Source organism: Vicugna pacos, chromosome 3 (assembly GCF_048564905.1).
Source record: "Vicugna pacos chromosome 3, VicPac4, whole genome shotgun sequence".
Taxonomy (NCBI): domain Eukaryota; kingdom Metazoa; phylum Chordata; class Mammalia; order Artiodactyla; family Camelidae; genus Vicugna; species Vicugna pacos.
Genome location: NC_132989.1, coordinates 34,306,607 through 34,316,900, shown reverse-complemented (window position 1 = coordinate 34,316,900; position 10,294 = coordinate 34,306,607).

Here is a 10,294-nt window from a genome sequence, read left to right as displayed (position 1 = left end):
TTGCTGTTCCTCTGTTACCATTGAGCAAATCAGCCTGGCTGAATTCGCAGTAAAATGGGCCAATGTTTTCTTCTAAATCTTTTTGGATTCTTCTCTGCATTTTGAGAGTGCAGATAATTCACAGATTATCAGTGCTCTCACTGAGATCGAGAATTTTGAGGAAAACCCTTGAAAGGATAAAAAAAAAAAAAATCTGTATGTCTTAACTGACCCTTATTGCTCATTGCTGATTGATGATAAAGTATCATCATTTTACTAACAATCAAGAAGCATTTACAAGATGGTTGTGGCAATATGACAATAAGTTAAAAGTCCCTGATTTTACATTTCAGAATGAAAGCGTATTAAAAATTCCATGTTCTCTGTTTCCATCTTATAGACTGAATACATAGTTTTCTCAGAGATTTGACTCATCACAAATTGAAACACACAGCTATGTCCTAACTGAAGACTTAGGGTCTTATGAATCTAAAGAACAGATATTTGGTTCCAACAAGGAAAGTGCCACAGGATACTTAATAATTTGCTACCAGGAACACATTTATTAGTTGAAATGAAGACCAATTCTTGCACATGAAATTGTGGAATCTCAAAGTCAAAAAGACTGGGTGTCATATAATTTATCTGCCCACTCAAGGCAGGTGTCAGCTCCTCCTGGTTTCTTCCAATGAGCATCTCATCCCTGGCTAAACATTTTAGGTTCTTTTTTTTTTTCAAATATTGCACAACAACTTGGATAACTAAAACATTCCATTACAAAATGATACATACCCATCTGTTTTGCAATAATAATAGCCAACATGTATTAAATGACTGCTGTGTTCCAGGCACTGTTTTAGACACGACCGGTATTTATTTATTTAATCCTCCCAACAGTCCTGTGCCGTATGTATTACTGTTGTTGCTTCTGTTATTATACATAGGAAGTAATGTAATTCATGGCAGAGCCAGGAATCAAATCTAGATATCTGGGTCTGGAGCCTCTGAGCTTGACCTTGATGCTGGATCACCTAAGGATTGGATCAGATTCTTCCTCGAGGCAAGAGAGAATTGATAAAACAGCTTTCCTTCTAAGTCAGTGACTCCTGGCTAGCCATCTCCGGTTCCCCATACGACAGAACTTCAGCAACATTTCTCTTTAAAGTGAGGCACCCAGATCTGACTAAAGTCTTAATCCTCCCAGTGTGTGCAGTACTTCTTCAGGCTAGTTTCCACTTATCTGCAAGCTCTCAGCCCAAGTCACATTCTTAGAGAGGCCTTCCTGGACCCCTGGTCTACCTGAGGAAGCCTTATCGTAAGCTCTGGTGGGACCAGGAAGCTTTCTCTGTTCACATTAGCATCCTGCAATTCAAAATAACCCAGATACCTTCTTTAATAGGAGTGGTACTGTCCATTTTCAACAGTCTTACTGTTAACCTGTCAATCTCACACAAAAACACAAAGAAATTCACAGACCTCTGATTCCATTAGGTTTGAGCTACATATTCTAATTACATGGTGTCCACAGGACGAGGTATATGAATAGCTCTTTTTTTTTTTTTTTTTTTCAAATTCACCCGCAGCTCCTCAGCAGGTACGGAGCCCTCATTTTGAACTTCTGATAGGTAATAAACCCTTTGCACCTAGACTGTATCCTTTCCTCCATGTCTCCTGTATACCCAGCTATTTCCCTGAACGTTACCTAAGATTCTGGCAAACCTGGATTCTTCCTGTCTTAAACACACGCCAACTTTTTGCCTCCACCACTAGGTTCATGTGATTGTTCTCCACCCACAGTCTCTACTCCCCTCATCCTGTCTGCTTTGTTTCCACAGATGAAATCCTTTCCTTCTCTGTGCTCACTTCAAACAGCACGTCCACATCTTTCCTGAAATGCAGTGGGTTATTTCATCAATTCTACCTCCTCAGCCTCCCTCCATCAGACCTTTCTCTGACGCTCTGCAATGCCTCCCTTCAGTCCTTCATCATCTTTCGGAGAGGCCATTGCAGGAGTGGTCCAGCTTCTGGCTGATGCTACCTCTGTGATCCTTGACACAGCTGCGTTCCCCCATGGAAAATCATCCAGGGACTCCTTGCTTTGCGTTTCATCATGTTTTATTTTCAGTCCTCAGGTACATCTGCCAGGCATCTTTACATTTTTAGTCTGAAGGTCATTCTTCTGGTATAGAAGACAGAGCAAAATCAGAGCCGAGTAATTCTATTTTCTCTTTGTCTTGTTAACATTACATCATAATTTCTTAGAAATGTGACTAACAGTTCCTAGTTCTTCTTGCTCCGTACACATTGGTAAATGTCATTTTTCTTTGTTATCCTTTTTTTCCTGAGCAAAACTGAGCTTATTTTTCACTTTAGTCTTTATGACACTATTCTTCTAGGTTTGTGCTGTGGCATGGCTTTTGTTCTTGCCTACAAGGTCTTTGATCTTTCAAACATGCTTTTAAAAATCTGAGCTCAAAGGAGAGTTCTCTGGGCAACCATATTGATTTCTTCAGTTCTTCTTCCATATTTGGCTTATTTTTTATTATGTAGTTAGAATTTCATTTTCTACTCCTTCTGGACCTAGCTATACCCTTTCAGAAAATCCTCCTATATTTTCTTTGAAATTTCTGAAATGTGTTTTCCATAGTCTAGGATGCATGTGAGATACTGATTAACATTCCTGTCTTTTGCTCTTGTTTTCTCCCAAGGTTCTCAGCACTTTGTTCTAAACCTGCCCTATCTTGAAGATCAGAATCAAGTTTAGAGTAACTGTGTCCTTCAAATCCAAGCTGACAAGCTACATCTCTTGATCTGCTGGGTTGAATACCTCTGTCCTCAGAAAGAGAAACGCCCCAAGCCCCACGCTGTCTATGAGGACGGGTGAGCCTACCAAACTCTGGCTCCTGTGCACAGGCATGAGGAAAGGAAGAAAGGGGAGTAGAAGTGGTGGCAGCCTCGGGAGAGATACCCAGCCTCCTTCACTGGAGGGAAGGCCACCAGCTCAATCCCTAATTCAAAGTCACTGAATACTATCATCCTTTGTCCAGAGCTGTTCCCTCTGAAGGCGTAGAGTGGAGATGGTAAAGCAGAGGAGGTAGGAGGACTAACATGAGGGAAATGGAACACTAAGTAGAGGGGGGAGGTGGGGGGGTAAGAGCTACTGAAACTCTATTGTGTGCCAGGCACAGTGTTAGGTACTTACATACACCCATTCTCTATTCCTCCCAACACCAGTTTTACACGTGTGGAAATTAAAACATTTTAAGAGTTGACTGTCTTCTCTAAGTCACAGGGAATGCAGAAGCCAGGAATTAAATCTAGACTTGAGGATGAGAGGATAATACAATAACACAAAAACAGAAAATTAACCATTCACTGCTAATATACATATTACAAAACCAATGGTCTTATAAAGGAGATACAGGTACAGATCAATCCTATTATGATAAGCTTCAAGAAAATATCTATTTTATGGCACATTACTAGTAACTTTGATGTATGTAACTAGAATTTTTATTGTAGCTACATTCTTGAAAAATGTAATCTTTATTTCAATATTTTTCCCAGGCAGAGCTTTTTGGTTTGCTTGGGGTTTTTTGTTTTGTTTTGTTTTAGTTTTAAATTCTATTGGTGAAATCTCTTGTCAAAATAAAGAGAAAACGAAATAATATCACAGTGATAGTTACATAATTTGTGGTCCTTAAAGGAACTAGTCTTCTTGGCACATTACTGTCAGTTAAACATATAAATGTCCTTTGAAGAGTCTGCTTCTAGATGTTAATGGAAGTATTGATTTTCACCTCTTTTTTTATAGCATCTATTTACCATGCTCCCTCCTCATCTCCATTCTGAGCTCTGCTCTCTTAAGTGTCAGTGTCAGAGGCAAGTGCCAAAACCAAGGTGACTAAGTGGGTGTCAAGCCAGTTGCAGAAACAGAGAGAAGACTTAACTAATGGCCCAGGTCTTCTAAGTCAATGGACCCTGTCTCTCCTAATTTCATTATCAATTCACCACAGGAACCTGACAGAGTCAGTATGTTAAGGCAAATTTCAAGGCTTAGAAACGAAAAGGGGGAAAAAAATCCAATCTCAGAGGCAGGTAGAAACATCATAATTCAGAGAAAAATCTTTATTATTGATGTATAGCTGCAGACTCTTGTCCAAAGATTTCCTCTTTAAATTAAGAATACTAATGATTTCCCATCCTGAAATTAATAACCCAAAAGCTGCACAAATTCAAAAAAGGCACTCATTGTCGTACTTTAACCAGGAAGTGCCAGTTAAGCGGATGCCAAGCCTGTTCCCTTTGGCAACGTGGTGGATGATGGAGTCTGGCAGTCTTAAGAGTCACAGCTTCCTTGGGAAGCCTTCTTGTGTATGCCAAGGGGCCATAAATTTGAGATGGAATATCCTGTTTGTTGAGGCTTCTGTACATGCAATCCAACAGCTCTCTGATAAACAGATCTGTTTGGGACAGAAGTTCCTGTCTAAGTAGTTTGGAGACTTAATTGTGCCGGTGGAAGAGGCGACACAGACCCCACGGGGAGACAGGTCAGGCAGTCTGGGACCTATGTGAGGCCCTGAATCAGTTCCAGAGGAAACCCAAGCTTGCCAGGATAGCTACAGTGACCTAAAACAGAACTGAATCCAGAAAGAAGGAAATGGTTCTTTGTGGGGAACAGGAAGTGGCTACTAAGAGGAAACTGACAGAGAGAATCACTTTGGTACTGAGTATTTTCATGTACCCTGTGCTGTTGTATGCATTTTGGTAAGCTATGTTAAATTATTTAAAAAATAACACAGGAGTATGAATGAATAAACAAAGTCTCTTGAGAACATTTTAAGTTACTTCATTAGAAAAAAAAAAGAGAGAGAGAGATTGATTCAGAAACCTTTCCAATGTTCCCTAAAAGAAAACAAAAGCAGCTTATATTCCTAGTTAATTACTTTTCTGTTTTTTAGTAAGTTGATTGTATCAAAATATTGGAGTCCTTTCCAACTACCTGGGAATTTGTTATGGGGTGAAGACTACCGTTTTGACTGGTGCATGCATAAAAGAGATTTACCTTTTCAAAAGGCATGCTCCTGCAGTCTTCTGTTCATGTATCTGTTGTGGCACCTTTCTGTTTGTGTTGTAATGACCATTCTATGCTGTCCTGCCCACCAGACTGCTCTTGGAGGGATCACAAAGTCCCCAGCACCTGCAAGGGTCCTGAGAACAGAGAAGACATGCAGCAGGTCCTATCTGGGCATTAATATTGAATAATACAATGTAACTAATTTGCAGGATGGTTACAAGAATGAAATGAGATAATATAAAAATCCAACATGTATCTGAATCACAATAGGAACTAGTTAGTTTTCTACCCTCTTCTTTGGACTAAAGAAAAAAAAAAACTCTTTAATTTTTAAAGTACTGTAAAATACTTAATACCAAATTCAATTAATAAGAAGAATGTACTCTGAAGAACTCAGTTAGCTCATAAAAATAATCATATTTGGTATACTGAGAAATTTAAGGCCCAGCTGGATGGATGGGAACAGAAAAAATTAGAAAACGAAATTTGGCTTTCTTCCTATTGGTGCTTCATGGGGAAAATGGCTTTAGGAAAATGTGGGTATCCCTTCTTCAACTATCTTTTTCTTAGTTCCTGGAGCTAACCTGGATCCTTTGTCCATCTTGGATGAACCCCCCAGGCCCCAAGTCCAGGCCAAGGCTAGGCCACTTTAAGGGAACTGTAGGAAATTTGGTGCCAAATGCTCAGATCAACATTTCCTCAGACTGAGTCACTCACTGTACTGCACAAATTTTAGGAGTGAGACATCTGGACTCTCCTACTCAAGAATTACCTGGCATTTGTATCTTGCAAACAGACAAGCTCTTTCCTCTAAAGTTGGGCTGATGAGGAATGTCTACACAGGGGTGATAAGGAGAGGAAGCCCTTGTGAAAGAAAATGCAGTGTAAATACAGAGAGGGATGGAGGGATACTGTGCACCTAAACGGTTTTTAGTTGGTTGTTAAGGACAAGCTATGACTTTGACCTTATAGAAAGAATGATTTCCCACATCTAACGTACCTCAAAATTTGCCAGACAATTTATATGCCGGTTAAAAAATATCCTGTATGAGAGAGTAATTACTGTGTCCACAAGTGGTCTGGTCCATTCTTGTGAAAATGACTATTAGGCTGAATTGCCTTTGTGGTTGATTTTCATCAGACCATAACTAACTACAAAAGAGTGAACAAAGGCTGTCCCTTTCTGAAAACAATGTCTACCATTTTAATGATTACTAAACACATCTCTCTCCATCTACCTTCTAATCTCTTCAAACTGCTAGTGAGAAAGGCTTTATAACACATCCACTTAGCGATTCTTACTTCTGGGGTTGTAATTCAAAGAGAAGCAGTGCCTCTGGTCACTTAGAAGAGACTCGAAAAAAACACCTACAATGAGATCTTAAAATAAACAGTATCTGTACACCAGAAACTGACACAAAATTGTAAACTGATTGTACTTCAATAAAGTATACAGGATGATGTGGAAAAGAAAAGAAAGAAACAGCATCATTTTACTGTGGTCTCTGTCACTGAGACATCTGTGTCTGTGGCCTCTGCTTACACGTGGTGCCTCTGCTTACTTTTTCAAAAGGAAGCTGAACAACTTCCTGTAGAATTCTCCCTTTCTGTGTCTGTCAACAAAACTCTCTGGTCATCTACAGTCTCCATTTCAAGAAGTGGGGTGTACTTGAGACTCTGTGGTCATTGCAGAAACCGGAAAAGAAGTGAGTCCAAGGCCCGGAGTCAGGCATCAGCATGGACCCCCTTCCCTTGTTGGCCTCAGGGTTCTTGTTAACGAGGCAGTGACTACACTGTGACTCTGAAAAAATGTTCTAAATACTTTTGGCCTCCAGAGTATCCAATCCTAAGTTTGCTATTTAAGCACATAGATGAAGAGTTCTCAGCCCTGGCTACACATCAGAAACATCAGGGGCCTAAAAGAAGACAGAGAAGGGAAGGGAAAGGAAGAGAGTAATATAGAATAATGTACACATGATAAAAAAAAATGCAAACCACGCAAAAAAGTACACAGCGTACGATGTGTGAAACAGATAAACAACAAGGTCCTAATGGAGAGCACAGGAAACTATATTCAATACCTTGTAACGGCCCATAATGGAAAAGAGCATGAAAAATAATACATATTACACATATATGTATAACTGAGTCCCTATGCCGTATACCTGAAACTAACACTACTTCGTAAAACAACTATACTTCAATAAAGAAAGAAAAAAAGATTAACCATATATGCGAAATCTTAAACAAAGGGTTAAAGAGCATAGAAAAAGAAACACACAGTGAAATAATGCTCCTTCCCATCCTAGTCTTCAGGCTTCCAGTCTCCAACTTCCTCTTATCCAGGATTAAAAAATACATAGATGTCCAGTCCTCATCTCATACCTACTGAGTCAGTATCTCTGGCAGGTGTGTATTTAATAAGCTTCCCAGATGATTCTATTCCTTGGCCAGGTTAGCAACCACGGCCCTTGCCAGGGTGACGGCACTCCCAGGACCTCCCGCTGTAGTGGGTTCATGTTATGATGCAGGGACTTGGCAACTGACTGAGTGCAGGGGCTTCAGGATAGGAAATCCCTTCTTGTATGTGCTTGTGAGGGAGGAGTTCTGTACTTCTGGTTTAAGAGGCAGTGTAGTATAGTTCGAACAAAACAATGTAACAATAAAGCAAACATACTTCTTGCGACTGAGAAAAACATCCAGATCTGACTTTGCTGGTAATTGCCTCGGTGACATTGCCCCAGGTATGAAAAATTGGCCCTCAAATTTGTAAATTTCACCCCCTCTCACCTTCCATAGGTTGGTGGCCGATCCTGGACCTATTTATACTTTCTTTTTCCTGATCAATTCCAGTTTTGTTTGGTCTCTAAGCCCCCTGCTGCAGCTCAAATTCCTCAAGGGAAGCTGACCCCAACACAGCCCAGGGGAGAGCCTGACTGGTTGAAGGATGAGTCTCTCCCTCATTCGGAATGGGTATATAACCCAAATCCAGTTAATAAAAGGTGAAGACAGATTGGCGGGAAGTTTCTGAACTATGAGAAGCCTGTTTCTCTCTCCCACGCACTGTGAATATAGCTCTGATGCTACTGCGGCCATCCTTCCTGTGGACTGAGCCCCGGGGCTGAACTGACACTCAGTCTGCAGTAGAAAGACTAAAGAACCCAACTCACGTCAACGTATTGAACCGCAGGACCCAACAATGCTGAAGCCCTCACTATGTCCGGACTTCCCGATAGATGAGCAAATAAATCTATTGTTTAAGCAAATGTGAGTTGAGTTTTCTGTTACCTGAAACTGAAGTCTTCCTAAGTAATCCAACTTCTTTAAGTCTAAATCTCTCACTCAAGGCCTTAATTCATTCCCTGCTCTCAGGTAACTTTCACTAACTTCTTGGCCATTTACCTTGTCTTTCTTTATATCTTTTTCAGCTTTATGATCCCTAGATAACTAGGTAACTATTAATTTGCCGTTTTTACCATTTCTTTTCTGTGCACTCTTGGTCTGTCACAAATTAGCATTTGGGAGCGTCGAAGTGTACGTATAATATACATAGCCCAGGTCTTGTTCACAGTAAAGGGATACTTTCACCCAGTGACAGGTGGAGGGGGAGCTTATGATCAGACGGTTGCCAGTTTTAGAAATACAGGCGTGCCTACAAGAGATGTTACCAATGTCCCTTTCTAGCTTTTACTAAGAAAAAGACCATTTGAATTTTAATACTAAAGGAACAAGAAAGAGATTGTTCTCTTCATGAGGAACAGAAAGTTTTTTTTTTATCTTTATCTTGGGAAGGTGATTTTATAGGAACTCAGGGCAAAAGGAGAAGGAAGGAGAGAAGGAAGGAAAGAATCCATTTTTTTCTGAATCTTTCATCCCAGGATGCTTTCATACATAACTTCAGTTAAATCTTACAACAAGCCTGCAAGGTAGGTCAATCTCCACTTTACATTTGGGACCACTGAACCGAAAGGAAATGATTTTCTCAAGGCCCCTCAAGTGCTTGTCAGAGCCAGATTCTCAGCAAGGAGAATCCGACTCCACAGCCATCTATTTTCCACACTTAAAGATTTTTAGCCCTTTCTCTCTCCCCCTGAAAAGGTTTTTGGACTTTTGTAATCCCCCCAGCCCATCTCTTTGTTGAGCAGTGGTGGGCATCACCTGGGCAGCCTTCTGGCTTCCATCTCTGGGTATTTCCTGTGCTTTTCCTGTGGCCCCTCAGATGCCAGCCCCTCTCCCAGGTGATGGTGGGAAACTCAGGGTCACTGAATAAAGGCTGATAACAAGGCTGTGCTCCTGTCACATATTTCCCAGGCTTGATTCGTCTGTGATACTTTTGGTGGTCTTGTGGTCGCTACCTGTGAAATTACAGCCACCACCTTGGTCTTAAGGATCATTGCGATTTCCTGAACAGTACACCAATACCTACTACCCAGTTTCCATGCTGCATATTTTCTCTCAATCTGTCCCAGTTCTTAGTGAAGCCTGCCACCATGCCCAGGTCCACACATTCAGAGTACTCCCTGGCAAGTCAAGTCTAGCATATGATGAATCACCGGGAGCGGACGGGGGCTGCCCTCTTTTCAGAGTTATCCCCAGTCATGATGTCAGTCAGAGAAGCATGATAATAGGGAGGGAGAGAAGGTGGGAAGCAATACTGGCAAACAGGAAAGAAAGACGAGAGGGAGAGAGGAAGATCTGGACTGCCTGAATGAATTTACCAATTCTACCAACACAGAGATTGTGATGGCTTACTGACGTCAATATCAACACTTCTGTAAACTACATTTAGAGGATGATAGCTTAACAAGATCCAGAAATCACCCCAAAGATACTGCCAGAGCTCTTCTTTGGTCTGATGGTCATTCTTCTTATCAAAACAGCTTAGTGAAGAGAAGCCTGATAATCTGCTTTCTCTCCCCCATTTCTACCACCTCCTGTCATTTCAGGGGCGGGAGGTGGAAAGAGCACAGATTCCCACGTTTCACGATCGTTCCTTGTATGTCAGCATTTTCATATTTATACGTCATTTGTTCATCATGAAACCTCTTCAGTGAAGGCTGGTGGAAATTCTTATCTCCTTTTTTTCAGAAGATAACTGAGGCTTAGAGAATTTGAGTAACCTTCCCTAGCATCACTGGCAAGTGACTAAGTACAGACTTGAACTTGGTCTTGTACTAGGTTCTTCACATGCATTATCTCATTTAATCTATACCACATTTTCAAGAGTTAGGTAATATT